This window comes from Lactuca serriola, chromosome 4 (assembly GCF_051521515.1).
Source record: "Lactuca serriola cultivar US96UC23 chromosome 4, Lser_US96UC23_V15, whole genome shotgun sequence".
NCBI lineage: Eukaryota > Viridiplantae > Streptophyta > Magnoliopsida > Asterales > Asteraceae > Lactuca > Lactuca serriola.
The window spans coordinates 249,538,771-249,553,705 of NC_136411.1; the positions used below are offsets into that span (position 1 = coordinate 249,538,771).

General features: G+C 40.0%; 1 long non-coding RNA gene across 1 annotated transcript; it reads left to right on the top strand.

The window, feature by feature from the left end:
* The first annotated feature begins 13,566 nt into the window (after positions 1-13,566).
* Positions 13,567-14,324, top strand: LOC145100583 (uncharacterized). The gene is made up of 3 exons (XR_013705141.1): positions 13,567-13,750; positions 13,907-13,993; positions 14,206-14,324. It is a non-coding gene; the product is annotated as an uncharacterized LOC145100583 (long non-coding RNA).
* The last annotated feature ends 611 nt before the right edge of the window (positions 14,325-14,935 follow it).

A 14,935-nucleotide genomic window follows, 5' to 3' on the forward strand; every position in this document is an offset into this window, starting at 1 on the left:
CACTGGTGATTAGTTAGACGATAACATTGTATATTCTTGAAACCGAGACGTGTGAGTTGTTATTTGGTGGTCAGTTGCACATTGATGATATGTAAACGCACCAGTAACTTGGTGTTATAAAACGTATTGTTGTGTATGATTCGATCAGTAGGTGCAAGCGAGCATTTGAGTCAAAGTTTATCCATTCCTTTTACCCAAAGTGGGATAAAAGCGATATATGTGGGCCACTCGATGATTTAGTGATGACACCCTAAGCGCTTGGCCAAGTCGGGACTAAGTTGATGTGTTCAATTGTAGTCTGTTGTCAGTCGTCATAAATCTGATGTCAGGAAAGAATACATAGACAGAGAGAATGATTTAAATCCATTTCTCGTGTCTATACGATATCTTGAGAATGGAGGAATATATAATCCCATATCTAAAGGACACGCGTATCTGATAAGATCAGATTTGACAGCGGCTTTTGAAAGCTACGATTGTTGATCAGGTTCTGAAGTCATACAGAAAATAGTTATTAGACCTATCCAAGTGGGAGACTATTGGATTAGTGTCTAAGTCCATAACTATTTTGGTATGTACTTGACCCGATTATGAGCATGGTCCTTTTGGGTTGCCTTCACCATAGCAATATGTAGGATGAATTAAGGAGAGAAAGGTTTAATTATGATTTATTAATATATTATAAGAATAATATATTAAAGGAGAAATCATATTGTTTAAGTAATATTAGTCAAGAATAAATTGATAATTAATTTTGTGGCTAAAAGAGATTAACTAAATATAGGGGACTAGACTGCATTTATTGGATAATTGAGTTATTGGGCTAAGGAATGCTAAAGGAACAAGGGGTGAACGAAATTATGATGGGAGCCCATCATATTTTCGTCCATGGCCTTATCCAGAAGGTTCCATGGGCTGCTTAGAGTTTAAGTTGTCGATTAGGGTTTTGACTGAAACCCTAGCAGCCCACACAAGTATATAAAGGACCCCTTAGGCCCTAAAAACGTGTGTAACTGAATCCTTAGGGTTTCTAGATGGTCTTGGGTGCCTCCTTTCTTCTCCTTCTTCATCTAGTTGCTTAGTGGTGTTTGTGACTCCATTAGAGGTGCAGCACTTGAGGCACTAAGCTTTCTGAAGCCAATCAAAGTAAGGAATTCATTCTTATTGCAATATAACAATCAAAGGTAATTACTAAACGCTTATTTCAGTTCTTATATGATAGATCTAGGGTTTATAGCTTTGGATATTCAATTGCATGTTCATTAGACAAACTAGATCCAAAAGCTATTAGGGTTTGCATGTACACGATAGGACTGATGTTTCGCTCAAAACCCAACAATGGTATCAGAGCCTAGGGCTGTTTTTTTTTTTTGATGTATTGATGCTTTGGTTGATTATTCATGCTAAAAATAGAACTTTTTTTGGTTCTGGAGACTGGACTCGCCGAGTCCATAGTGAACTCGACGAGTCCAAACATGACTCGACGAGTAGGAGTTGCAGATGGAGCAGATTTCAGGATTTTGACATGTTTTGATTGTAGATAATTACCTAAAACGTTTTATATTAATAAAATCCTACTTTTATCAATATTTGGAGTTTATCCTTGCCAAAATTGAAGATAATTGTCAAATTTAGATAATCTTTTGCTTTATTAGATAAATATTGATTATTTGTAATTTAGATTTGAATTATCTTGTGAAAAAGTTTCAAATTGCACCTTTTAGGTTTTATAGTTTAAATTTGAACTTAAAAGTTTTGTTTTTGAAATTTAAATAAGTTAAACCCTAATGTTTTGAAAAGTTTCAAAACTTGCCCTCAAGTTTTGGAATTTAAAATTTTGATTAATAGTTTAATTATGTAATATTTAAATTCTAAAACTCTAGTATTTTGAAAAGCTCAAATTACACCCTCATGGTTTTGTTAAGTTAATTAAGGGTTTAATTAAAATAGAAAGTTAATAAAACCACCTAGTATTTTAAAAGTGTAAAATACACCCTATACTATATATACGTAACATTAAAGGTCTAATATTATATATATATATATATATATATATATATATATATATATATATATATATGAGTACAGAGTCAGTATTACCGTTAGTAGGCCTCATTCACGAAGCTGGTCTATAAGGGGTGTTTAAGGAAATTTCCTATAAAATGGCGATTGAATGGGTATCCACTCTTACCCATTTCGTTAGGGTTTGCTATAAGGGGTGTTTAAGGAAATTGCCTCATTCTGTTAGGAAATTATGTAATATTTAAATTCTAAAACTCTAGTATTTTGAAAAGCTCAAATTACACCCTCATGGTTTTGTTAAGTTAATTAAGGGTTTAATTAAAATAGAAAGTTAATAAAACCACCTAGTATTTTAAAAGTGTAAAATACACCCTATACTATATATACGTAACATTAAAGGTCTAATATTATATATATATATATATATATATATATATATATATATATATATATATATGAGTACAGAGTCAGTATTACCGTTAGTAGGCCTCATTCACGAAGCTGGTCTATAAGGGGTGTTTAAGGAAATTTCCTATAAAATGGCGATTGAATGGGTATCCACTCTTACCCATTTCGTTAGGGTTTGCTATGAGGGGTGTTTAAGGAAATTGCCTCATTCTGTTAGGGTTTTCATGTACACCATATAACTGACGTTTTGCTCAAAACCCAACAAACATAATTCTGGTGAATTCATAGGCTTTGTATATTATGATTTCAAAATATATTTTGTATATAACTTTGTTAAGTTGTAAAAGGATTTTGATTCTTTGAATATCGTGTTCTACCATTCATAGGTACTAGGTTTTCCATAATTCCCATTCATCTTATATACTACTAATGTATGCATATCTTAGGGGTATACTTAAGGAAATGAGTGCTTTTAAGAGTAGGCTAACAGAGAATGAACTCAATGTAGGTTAGTTGGATACAGTCCAACATTTTCTTATATAACTATATACTTATGAATGGAGTTTCCATGTTTTATTATATAATTATAATTAATATCTAATTATATTTAAATAGATATTATTATTAAAGCCAACTGGCAGAGTGGTAATATAACCATTATTTGGGTAGAGTGACGGTATAACATACTACATTTATCCTTTTGAAATTGGGTGTAGTTACGACATAATATACCACTATTATGCATTTGACTCGAGCATAATCATGACATAATATACCGCTATTATCCGCTCAAGTCGTGTAACACCGTAAGTTTCAAAACAATTTTTCGCATTTTATAGAAACATAATTCATTCATTATTCATGAAAACATCGTTGTTTAAAACTCAATTCATAACATATATCAAACCCAATATCTCATAACATAAAAATCACGTGTGTGTACTGATCATGCCGGCGCCTTCCCGCGTACATCACCGGTACCTGAAACACACCACACAACAATTGTAAGCATAAATGCTTAGTGAGTTCCCAAAAATACTACTTACACACATACGCCTTTCTAGGCCATGACCTTCCGGTCCATGTGTTTCAGGGGACTTCCGTCCCAACCCGGTAAACCTCCGGTCTTACCCGCGTCGATCTTCCGGTCCACATCAAAATGCCTTCCGGCCCATAACATAATGCCTTTTGGCCCATAACCTAATGCCTTCCGGCCCATATCAAGCATAGCATACATAGCACATACAACGGTTAACTTAATCATATACAATGCATACAACTCATAACATATCCGACATTCCAGTCACACATAGGTACCTTTCCAGGTACAGTATAGTGAGAAGACTCACCTTGTGGGAAGTCTAGAATCTCACGTGCTTGATATCTCCAAATCTCGAAACGACGACCCAACTCCGCCTAATCACAACGAAATATCATTCTAATTAATATAGGCTTCCATGACTAGGCTACACCTTTTTCATTATCCCAAAGAGGGTAAAAGACCATTTCACCCCTCCTTGACTCAAAGTCCACATATTGACCAAAACCCTAAAAGTCAACAAAAGTCAACAGACACAGTACGTCGGGCGTACCAGCTTCTGTATGTGGGGCGTACATCGATGAACCACAATCGGGGGTCGCAACCCCTTACGTTGCGCGTACTGGGAGTTACGCCCAGCGTAAATCCCAGATTCAGCCATACCATATTTCTTTGTCTTAAATTGTTAAGACACTCCTTCAACTTCCAGATTTGGCTCTCTTTAAGTCTCCTAACACATAAATTCGGAACCTTTAAGCCTTGGCATGGCTGTAAAGGCTCCTACACCCTCGAATACCTTTCTTTTCACCTCCAAAGATCTAGATCTCATGCATGGCTCAATATTTACGTCCAATATTACATTTTTATGAATATACAACTCAAATAGACATGGAATATGATAGATCTAGGCTAATGGAGACTATTTGCTCATAAAGTCTCCATCTTGGGACCAAAAACCCTAGAAATTGGTCCAAGAAGCATACCATAAGAACTACAAGGCAAGATCTGAACTTTTTACCTCAGGAAGAAGCTCCAACCTTTGTTATCCTCAGATCTACACTTGTCCACCAGCTCCTAGCCTCCACAATGGACTTCTCTTCTCTTTTGCTACCTTGAAATGATACCTTGAGGCTTAGAATACTCACACTCCAGCTAAAAATGAAGGAAAAGCTCTATTAGGGTTTCTTTCTGAAGGATGGTGGCTGAGGAACAAGGCCATCTCATTCCTTTTATAGGCATCAAGCCAGATTAGGGTTTTGGGTCTGGACCGGTTACACCTGGCGTAACCTTGGGTACGCCCAGTGTACTCGGGTGACAACGCGTTCCAGAAGGCGCACTAGTACGCGCAGCGTACTCTTTGTACGCCCAGCGTACTCGCCCAACACAAAGGCCAAAAATGACAATTATTTAAAAGATGAAGGGCTAATTGGTTGTACCTGAATTTCGGGCTGTTACAATTCTCCCCCACTAGAACCAGACTTCGTCCCTGAAGTCTTAAACCGAAAATAATTTTGGATGCTGCTCCCACATCTCCGACTCGGACTCCCACGTCATCTCGGACCCCTTCCGATGCTGCAACTGCACTTGCACCAAGGGCACTTCCTTGTTCCTCAGAACCTTAACCTTTTGATCCCTAATTGCCACCGGTCTCTCAACATAGTTCAGGCCAGCATCCACCTGAATATCCTCTAATGGTACCACTGTCGACTCGTCGGTTGTGCACTTTCGCAACTGCGATACGTGAAAGGTGTCATGAATCTGACCCAACTCTGCTGGCAACTCCAAACGATAGGCTACCCTGGCTACCCTCACGATCACCCTGAAAGGTCCAATATATCGGGGCCCCAACTTGCCCCTCTTCCTGAATCGGATCACTCCTTTCCAAGAAGAGACCTTCAGGAGCACGAAGTCGCCGACCTGAAACTCGAGCTCGGACCGACGCCTATCCGCATAACTCTTCTGACGACTTTGAGCGGTCAATAACCTCTGCTTGACCTGCTGGATCTGCTCCGTCGTCTGAAGCACAATCTTGGTGCTGCCTATCACACGCTGCCCTACCTCTCCCCAGCAAATGGGGGTTTGACACCTTCTCCCATACAACAACTCAAAGGGCGGCATGCCAATGCTCGAATGATGGTTGTTGTTATGAGAAAACTCCGCCAAGGGCAAATACGTGCCCCAACTCCCTCCGAAATCCAATACACATGCCCGAAGCATATCCTCGAGCGTCTGGATCGTCCGCTCACTCTGCCCGTCCGTCTGTGGGTGGTATGCGGTACTGAAATGCAATTTAGTACCCAATTCCTCATGAAACTTCTTCCAGAATCTGGAAGTAAAACGTACATCTCGATCTGAGACAATCGAAATCGGTACTCCATGCCGCGATACCACCTCTCTCACGTACATCTCCACCAACTTCTTCGCGGAAGAGCTCTCACTGATGGCCAGGAAGTGAGCACTCTTTGTCAACCTATCCACAATCACCCAAATTGCATCGATACCCCTCGCGGTTCTTGGCAATTTAGTGATGAAGTCCATGGCAATCTGTTCCCATTTCCACTCGGGAATCTCCAATGGCTGCAACTTACCATGTGGACACTGATGCTCGGCCTTAACCCTGCGACAGGTCAAGCATCTCTCTACCAACCATGCGACATCCCTCTTCATACAGGGCCACCAATAATCCATTTTCAGGTCCAAATACATCTTAGTGGCCCCGGGATGGATTGAGAATTTCGATCGATGAGCCTCTTCTAACAAGATGGTACGCGTTCCGCCCACGGACGGTACCCATATCCGACCCTAAAAAGTTATAAGCCCTCGACTATTGGTAACGAATCTCGATACCAGCCCGACAACTCGTTCCCTTTTCTGGCTTTCAGGCTGTACAGCTTCAGCCTGGGCCCCACGGATAGCATCCAAAACCGGGGTCATCACCGTCAATCTCAAACATACATCTCGCAATGGGGCGCCCTCCGCCCTACGGCTTAGTGCATCGGCTACAACATTAGCCTTACCCGGGTGGTACAGGATCTCACAATCATAATCCTTGACCACATCCAACCATCTCCTCTGTCGCATGTTTAGGTTGGGCTGATCCATCAAATACTTCAAGCTCTTTTGGTCCGTGTATATCGTACACCGAACCCCGTATAGATAGTGTCGCCAGATCTTGAGAGCGAACACCACCGCTCCCAGCTCCAAATCATGAGTAGGATATCTCGACTCATGAGGCTTAAGCTGCCTCGATGCATACGCTATCACATGTCCCCTCTGCATAAGCACCGCTCCCAATCTGGATATCGATGCGTCACAATAAACCACAAAATCCTCCATCCCTTCCGGAAGGGCTAACACTAGGGCTTTGCATAACTTCCTGCGAAGTGTCTCAAACTAAGTCTGCTGCTCCAGACCCCAAGAAAACGCAACACCCTTCCGGGTCAATTTGGTAAGTGGCATGGCGATCTTGGAGAAATCCTTAATAAATCTCCGATAATAGCCGGCCAATCCCAGAAAACTCTTGATCTCAGTGGGTGATCTCGGCACCTCCCACCTCATGACTGCCTCAACCTTGACCAGGTCGACCAATATCCCATCCTGGTTGACGAGATGTCCCAAGAACTGAACCTCTCGTAACCAGAACTCGCACTTGCAGAATTTGGCATATAGCCTCTCCGATCTCAAAAGTCCAAGGATCTCCCTCAAATGCTCCTCATGTTGTTCTCTAGACCTCGAATATACCAAAATATCATTAATGAATACGATCACCGACCGATCCAACACCGGCCTGCACACCCTGTTCATGAGATCCATAAACACAGCTGGTGCACTGGTGAGCCCAAAAGGCATCACCACAAACTCGTAATGCCCATAACGAGTTCTGAATGCTGTCATCTGGATATCCTCATCTCGAACCCTCATCTGATGATAACCCGACCTCAAGTCTATCTTAGAGAACCAAAATGCCCCCTGTAACTGATCGAACAGATCATCAATCCTCGGCAACGGATACCGGTTCTTGACCATCAACTTGTTCAACTCCCGGTAATCGATACACATCCGGTGTGAACCGTCCTTCTTCTTGACAAAAAGGATCGGCGCTCCCCAAGGTGAGCTACTCGGGCGAATAAACCCCTTTCCCAGCAGCTCCTGAAGCTGCAAAGATAACTCTTGCATCTCTGGCGGCGCGAGGCGATAAGGTGCCTTGGCGATTGGTGCTGCTCCCGAAACCAAATCGATACGGAACTCCACTTGCCTCTCCGGAGGCACACCCGGTAGTTCCTCGGGAAAACATCCGGAAACTCGCACAATATCAAAACTTCCTCAATCGAACTTGGCCTTTCCGCGGCCACGCGTGTGTCCAACACATAGGCCACGAACCCACTGCAGCCCTGCTGCAAACTCTGCCTCGCCCTGGCAGCCGAACAAAACGCTGACCCGCACCGGGTCCCCTCGCCATACACCGTAAGCGCTCCCCCACTAGGGTCTCGAATCGTCACCAACTGACGCTCGCAATCTATAACAGCTCCAAATCGGCTCAACCAATCGATGCCCATTATCACACACACGTCCCCCATCGCAATCGGAACCAGATCTATCGGGAACTCCACCCCGAAGATCTCAAGGATACATCCTCGAATCACTTCCGTAGCATACACTGCTTGCTCATCAGCTATGGAAACTTGCAGAGGTTGACTCAACGCCTCTCGACGGATACTAATGTGCTGACTAAAGGCCAAGGGTACAAACGACCGACTCGCACCCGAGTCAAATAATACCAGAGCAGGTACAGAACTCACAAGAAAAGTACCTACGCATATCATGATATAAGCACAATATCATAAACAAAAGATCAATACAAAATACATACCAGCCACCACATCGGGCACCGCGCGGACCTCCTTCGCAGTCAACTGAAAAGCTCTCCCACGAGCCCTCGGAGCCTCGGCCTTTGCCGATCGAGCCTCAGTAATCCTAGCAACCGGCGCAGATCCCTGCGCTGATCCCTGGTGTAGCTGAGGGCACTTGGCCTTCCGATGGCCAGTCTGGTTGCAATGGAAGCAAACCATAAATCCCTTGGGGCAATCCCTGGCGATATGCCCCTCCTTGCCACATTTGTAGCAAGCACCCGATCGACAGGCCCCCTCATGACCCTTACCACACTTCCCGCAAGTGCGGCCCTTCTGGCCTCCAGTCCTCGAATCAGCGGACTTGGTCCGCTTGGCTGACGGCTGGACTGAGTCGGTCGCCAATCCATCCTTTGAGACTCGGCCTCCTCCCTGGACTGAGTCTCCAACTCAATCTCCCTCTTCCTGGAATTTGCCTAGAGCTTGGCAAATGTCTGGTACGTCAAGTTCGAAACGAACTCCCGAATGTCCTTCCTCAGAATACCCAGATACCGGCTCATCCGAGCCTGCTCAGTAGCCACCTGCTCAGGGTAGAACATCGCCCTCTCATGAAACTTCCGGGTGACCACAGTAACCGAATCATTACCCTACTTGAGGGTCAAGAACTCTAGAACCAGCCGTTCCCTCTCCACCGGGGGAACATACTCATCTCTGAACATAGTGGTGAACCTCTCCCAGGTCACCGCTGAAATCTCTACAAGAGTGAAGTTCGCCGTCACGAACTTCCACTAATCCTTCGCTCCCAAGCGGATCTGGTTCAAAGCGAACCGTACCCTCAGATGCTCCGGACATGAACACGTAAAGAAGCTTCCCTCAATGTCAGCAATCCATCTCATCGCAGCGATCGGATCCTGCGTCCCATCAAACTCGGGTGGCTTCGTGTTGCTGAACTCTCAGAACAGCAACGAGTCACCTCCCTGAGGCCTGGCAGCAGCCACAGCTGCCGTAGCTGCAGCGGCTGCGGCCTCAGTCACTGCGGCGTACCGCTCGTCAAAAGTCTCCAACAGCGTTGTCTTAATAGACCCAAACATCTCTGGAATATCGGCATTGATCACCGCCGCCACCTCATGGTGGATCATCTGACGAAGCTCCTCGTCACTCACACCGCCCATCCCAGGCCTGTGGCGTGTCCCAACCATGATGCCTTTGAAATACAACAAAGTTATCAGAGACTCAATTGAGCATACTCATACTCGATGACGCAACCTACTCGTCCTCCGTTGTCAAAAAGATTCTAACTTGGGGTGTCCACTAATCCGGTGTCTTCAGTAGTACGGGCCCAATACTACTGACCACACCGCATCAGCATTCACTCCAAGTCCTCCTCCTTGGATCCTGGATTACGAGTACTCTACTCTCATGAGCTCCTGACTGTTATCTATTCACTCTCAAAGTATCTCAGCAGCAGAAATCTCCTAGGCTAAGGCATCACAAATCAGGCCACTCTAGTCCTAATATGTATACCTAGCCTACTCTAGCATGCATAATGTAACATAATACATCTCATAACATATAACGTAAGGGTACTTTTGGGGATTCACCGTTCGGGCGCTGGCTGATCGTACACACGGCTCTGCCCTGTCTCTCTCAAAACTCTTTTTGCTCTTTTCGAAAATTTTACTTCCTTATCAAAAATTTTCCTCAAATCCTCAGTTTGAGTTCAGATACGCCCGAAGACGCATCCGAATCCCTCAAACCAAGGCTCTGATACCAACTTGTAACACCGTAAGTTTCAAAACAATATTTCGCATTTTATAGAAACATAATTCATTCATTATTCATGAAAACATCATTGTTTAAAACTCAATTCATAACATATATCAATCCCAAGATCTCATAACATAAAAATCTCGTGTGTGTACTGATCATGTCGGCGCCTTCCCGCGTACATCACTGGTACCTGAAACACACCACACAACAACTGTAAGCATAAATGCTTAGTGAGTTCCCCAAGATACTACTTACACACATACGCCTTTCCAGGCCATGACCTTCCGGTCCATGTGTTTCAGGGGACTTCCGTCCCAACCCGATAAACCTTCCGGTCTTACCCGCGTCGACCTTCCTGTCCACATGAAAATGCCTTCTAGCCCATAACATAAATGCCTACCGGCCCATAACATAATGCCTTCCGGCCCATATCAAGCATAGCATACATAGCACATACAACGGTTAACTTAATCATATACAATGCATACAACTCATAACATATATGACCTTCCGGTCACACATAGGTACCTTTCCAGGTACAGTATAGTGAGAAGACTCACCTCGTGGGAAGTCTAGAATCTCACGTGCTTGATATCTCCAAATCTCGAAACGACGACCGTACTCCGCCTAATCATAACGAAATATCATTCTAATTAATATAGGCTTCCAAGACTAGACTACAACCTTTTCATTATCCCACAGAGGGTAAAAGACCATTTCACCCCTCCTTGACTCAAAGTCTACATATTGACCAAAACCCTAAAAGTCAACAAAAGTCAACAGACACAGTACGCGGGGCGTACATCGATGAACCACAATCAGGGGTCGCAACCCCTTACGCTGCGCGTACTGGGAGTTACGCCCAGCGTAAATCCCAAATTCAGCCATACCATATTTCTTTGTCTTAAATGGTTAAGACACTCCTTCAACTTCCAGATCTGGCTCTCTTTAAGTCTCCTAACCCATAAAGTCGGAAACTTTAAGCCTTGGCATGGCTGTAAAGGCTCCTACACCCTCTAATACCTTTCTTTTCACCTCCAAAGATCTAGATCTCATTCATGGCTCAATATTTACGTCCAAGATTACATTTTTATGAACATACAACTCAAATAGACATGGAATAGGATAGATCTAGGCTAATGGAGACTATTTGCTCATAAAGTCTCCATCTTGGGACCAAAAACCCTAGAAATTGGTCCAAGAAGCATACCATAAGAACTACAAGGCAAGATCTGAACTTTTTACCTCAAGAAGAAGCTCCAACCTTTGTTATCCTTAGATCTACACTTGTCCACCAACTCCTAGCCTCCACAATGGACTTCTCTTTTCTTTTGCTACCTTGAAATGATACCTTGAGGCTTAGAATACTCACACTCCAGCTAAAAACGAAGGAAAAGCTCTCTTAGGGTTTCTTTCTGAAGGATGGTGGCTGAGGGACAAGGCCATCTCATTCCTTTTATAGCCATCAAGCCAGATTAGGGTTTTGGGTCTGGACCGGTTACGCCCGGTGTAACCTTGGGTACGCCCAGCGTACCCGGGTGACAACGCGTTCCAGAATGCGCGCGAGTACGCGCAGCGTACTCTTTGTACGCCCAACATACTCACCCAACACAAAGGCCAAAAATGACAATTATTTAAAAGATGAAGGGCTAATTGGTTGTACCTGAATTTCGGGCTGTTACAAGTCGAGTGTAGTGACGGCATAATATATTACTATTATCCATTTGAGTCTAACGTACTGACACCATAATATCCTACTATTATCCGTTTCATTTGAGAATGGCGATGGCATAATATACTACTATTATCCATCTAATTCGAGCGTGGTGACAGAATAATATATCATTATTATTTGTTTGAGTTTAGCTAAGTAACGACATAATATATTATATTATATGATTGAGTCAAGTGTAGCGATGAAATAATATATTTCTATTATTCAATTGAATTGAGCATAAAGAGGGTGTAGTGTAATTATTATCTGTGAGTATTTGGCTGAATAACGACTAGGTATAGTGCTTTCCTAAAGAGTTGGATAGAGTGACGACTAGGTATAATGTTATCTGAGAGATTTGGCAAAAACAAGAGCCACGTACTACGTTACCCAAGAGATTTTGTTATATTAACTACAAGAGTATTGGTGTTTCCTGACAACTGACTAGCATAACAACTAGGTATGACGTTTTCTAATAGTTTGATGTAGTTTAACAAGTAGGCATAATATTATCTTTAAAAGTTGGGCAAAGTATATACCAGACATAATATTATCCTAATGTTATTAGCATAATTATGTAACTAATCTTATCAAATTTGTAATCAGTATGTAATATGTGTAGTTTAACATGTATCCCGAAAAAGTCCGGAGAATGGAGCCGTGAACTCACCCTTGAAGCATGAAATCGTTGATGTAGGGTAGAATTTGGATGTCCGGAACTCGGGAGGTGTTGGGGATCGACCAGACTCGAGGGAATTATTAAATAAGATAACTAATATATATATATATATATATATATATATATATATATATATATATATATATATATAGAGAGAGAGAGAGAGAGAGAGAGAGAGAGAGCGAGCTAGGTTCATATGTTATAACTATATATTGTATGGATGTAAGGATAAATGTGAACCAATGATTTTAAAACCTAACACATCTTCCACTATCGCACATACAATATAAATCTCAATTACAGGCTCACACTTTTAGACAAATGAAAAAGCAGCCCTCAGCATTTTAGTTTACCTTGTTATGGATAAACTCCTGATGCATTATCTAATTGAAATAACTACTGTGTCAAGATGGTTGGGTTGTTTTTGGAGAAAAATTTAAGCAATTACTCAACAAATGGGCTTTAGAAGGTGAAAAAATTATTCACCGGAAGTTTTTAGAAATTTATAAATGTTTTGTACTTACAAACAAAACTTCAAATGTTAGATATAAGGAAGTTTTTAGAAATTTATAAATGCTTTCTACTTTTTAATTTCAACAATTGTGTTTTTTTTCTTTTTTTAATTACATTTTTTAATATTTTATTTTTTATATAGCATTTTAATCCATTATATTGAATTTGTTTCGATATTTCATTTTCAAACTTTAATACATTTCACATGGTGTTTCTTGATTGCTCCCTCAAATAAAAAAAAAAAAAAACTGATTTGCTCTCACACTTCATAAAGCATTCACATATTGAAAAATACAGGTTACTTATCTTCATATTTATCTTTATATGGATTCATTGTATTTTTCTTTAACATCTGTTCAAATATATATATATATTTTTTTGCAAATATATATTAATATTAATTTTAGATAATCAATACAAAAAATAGTAAACAAACTTAACTCTTATTAAATAATATATATGACCTATAATTATGTGGTTAGCTCCGTAAGCAATTAAACGTATCCTTTAATATAGGTATTTTGAAATTATTTAAGGCAATTAAACTATTATTTCTTGACTATTACCTTTTCCTACAAGCTAAGATCACAGCCATTGTCATCTCTGTTTACCGCCCACCACCACCATCATCTTCATCGCTAACCATTAACACATTCCTTTATCATTGTTTTCAATAGTTTTTGGAGAGAAGCTGCATAATATGAAGTACATGAAACTTGGATCCAAACCCGATTGTTTGACTGCCGACATTTATATTGGTAAATATTTTGATGAACCCTAAATAGTGATTTCGTATTCTTCTTAACTTTAATAATGATAGCTTTAGATGAGTTTTTATCATAAAATATTTCGTTATTTTCATGAGTTTTTATCATAAAATATTGCTTAAAAGCTAAGAAGATATTGTAATACAGGTATGTGGCTTCGAAATTGGGGATTAAATGGAGATACGGATACACCAACAATTGGAGAAGCTCTATAGATCAAATCCTTCAAGAAAGGTAAAAATGCACATGTATTTCACTCTACCCATTATCTACACGTTGAACATCAATAAAGATAAATGAAATAAGGTAAAAATGCAAAAGTAATTCATTTTGATAGTGGATTTGTGGGTACCGGAATTCAAATGTATTTCACTGTACCTAATTATCCTCAGGGACATCTTTTTATGTTAATAGGATTTGATAACTTGTATTTCTTTTTTTGGCAGAGGCTACATTGCATATGTTATACGATGGAGATAAATATATTCTCACATAATGATATTTTTACAGAATATCATTCTTATCAAATGTTATTCTTATAAAATGTCATTCTCTTAAGAATGAGTTATGAAAAAGATCATCTACTTTTAAGAATTATATAGTTAAAAATGTTAATTTTAAGATATTTATTTATTTTTTATGATATTCTGTTAGAATTTTTATAATTGCATTAAAATGTATATGACTATTATTCTTTAAGAATATATATGAATCTGTATTTACATTCAGATTTCTATTAATATATAAGGATCGTGTAAATTTTCAATTGATGGTTCAAAAATGTTGTTTTTCTTCAAAAAATATCATTTAATTAAAATATGTATTCCGTCATAGATATGTATAATGACATTCCTATAGAATATCATTATAACAGAATATTATTCTGATAGAATAAAATCGGTTATAATTAAAAATTTCGTTAAAACTAAAATTGAATTGATTCAAAAAAAATAAGAATAGATATTTATTAATTGATTAAAATAACTTTATAGTGAAATTTAGATGTTATTTTTAATTCAATAACATTTATTAATCATTTTTTTTTAAATAAATAAAATGATTGGTTCACAATCAACCTACATCCACATAATAAATAGTTAGAATATAATAATCTAGCCGTATATATATATATATATATATATATATATATATATATATATATATATATATATATAT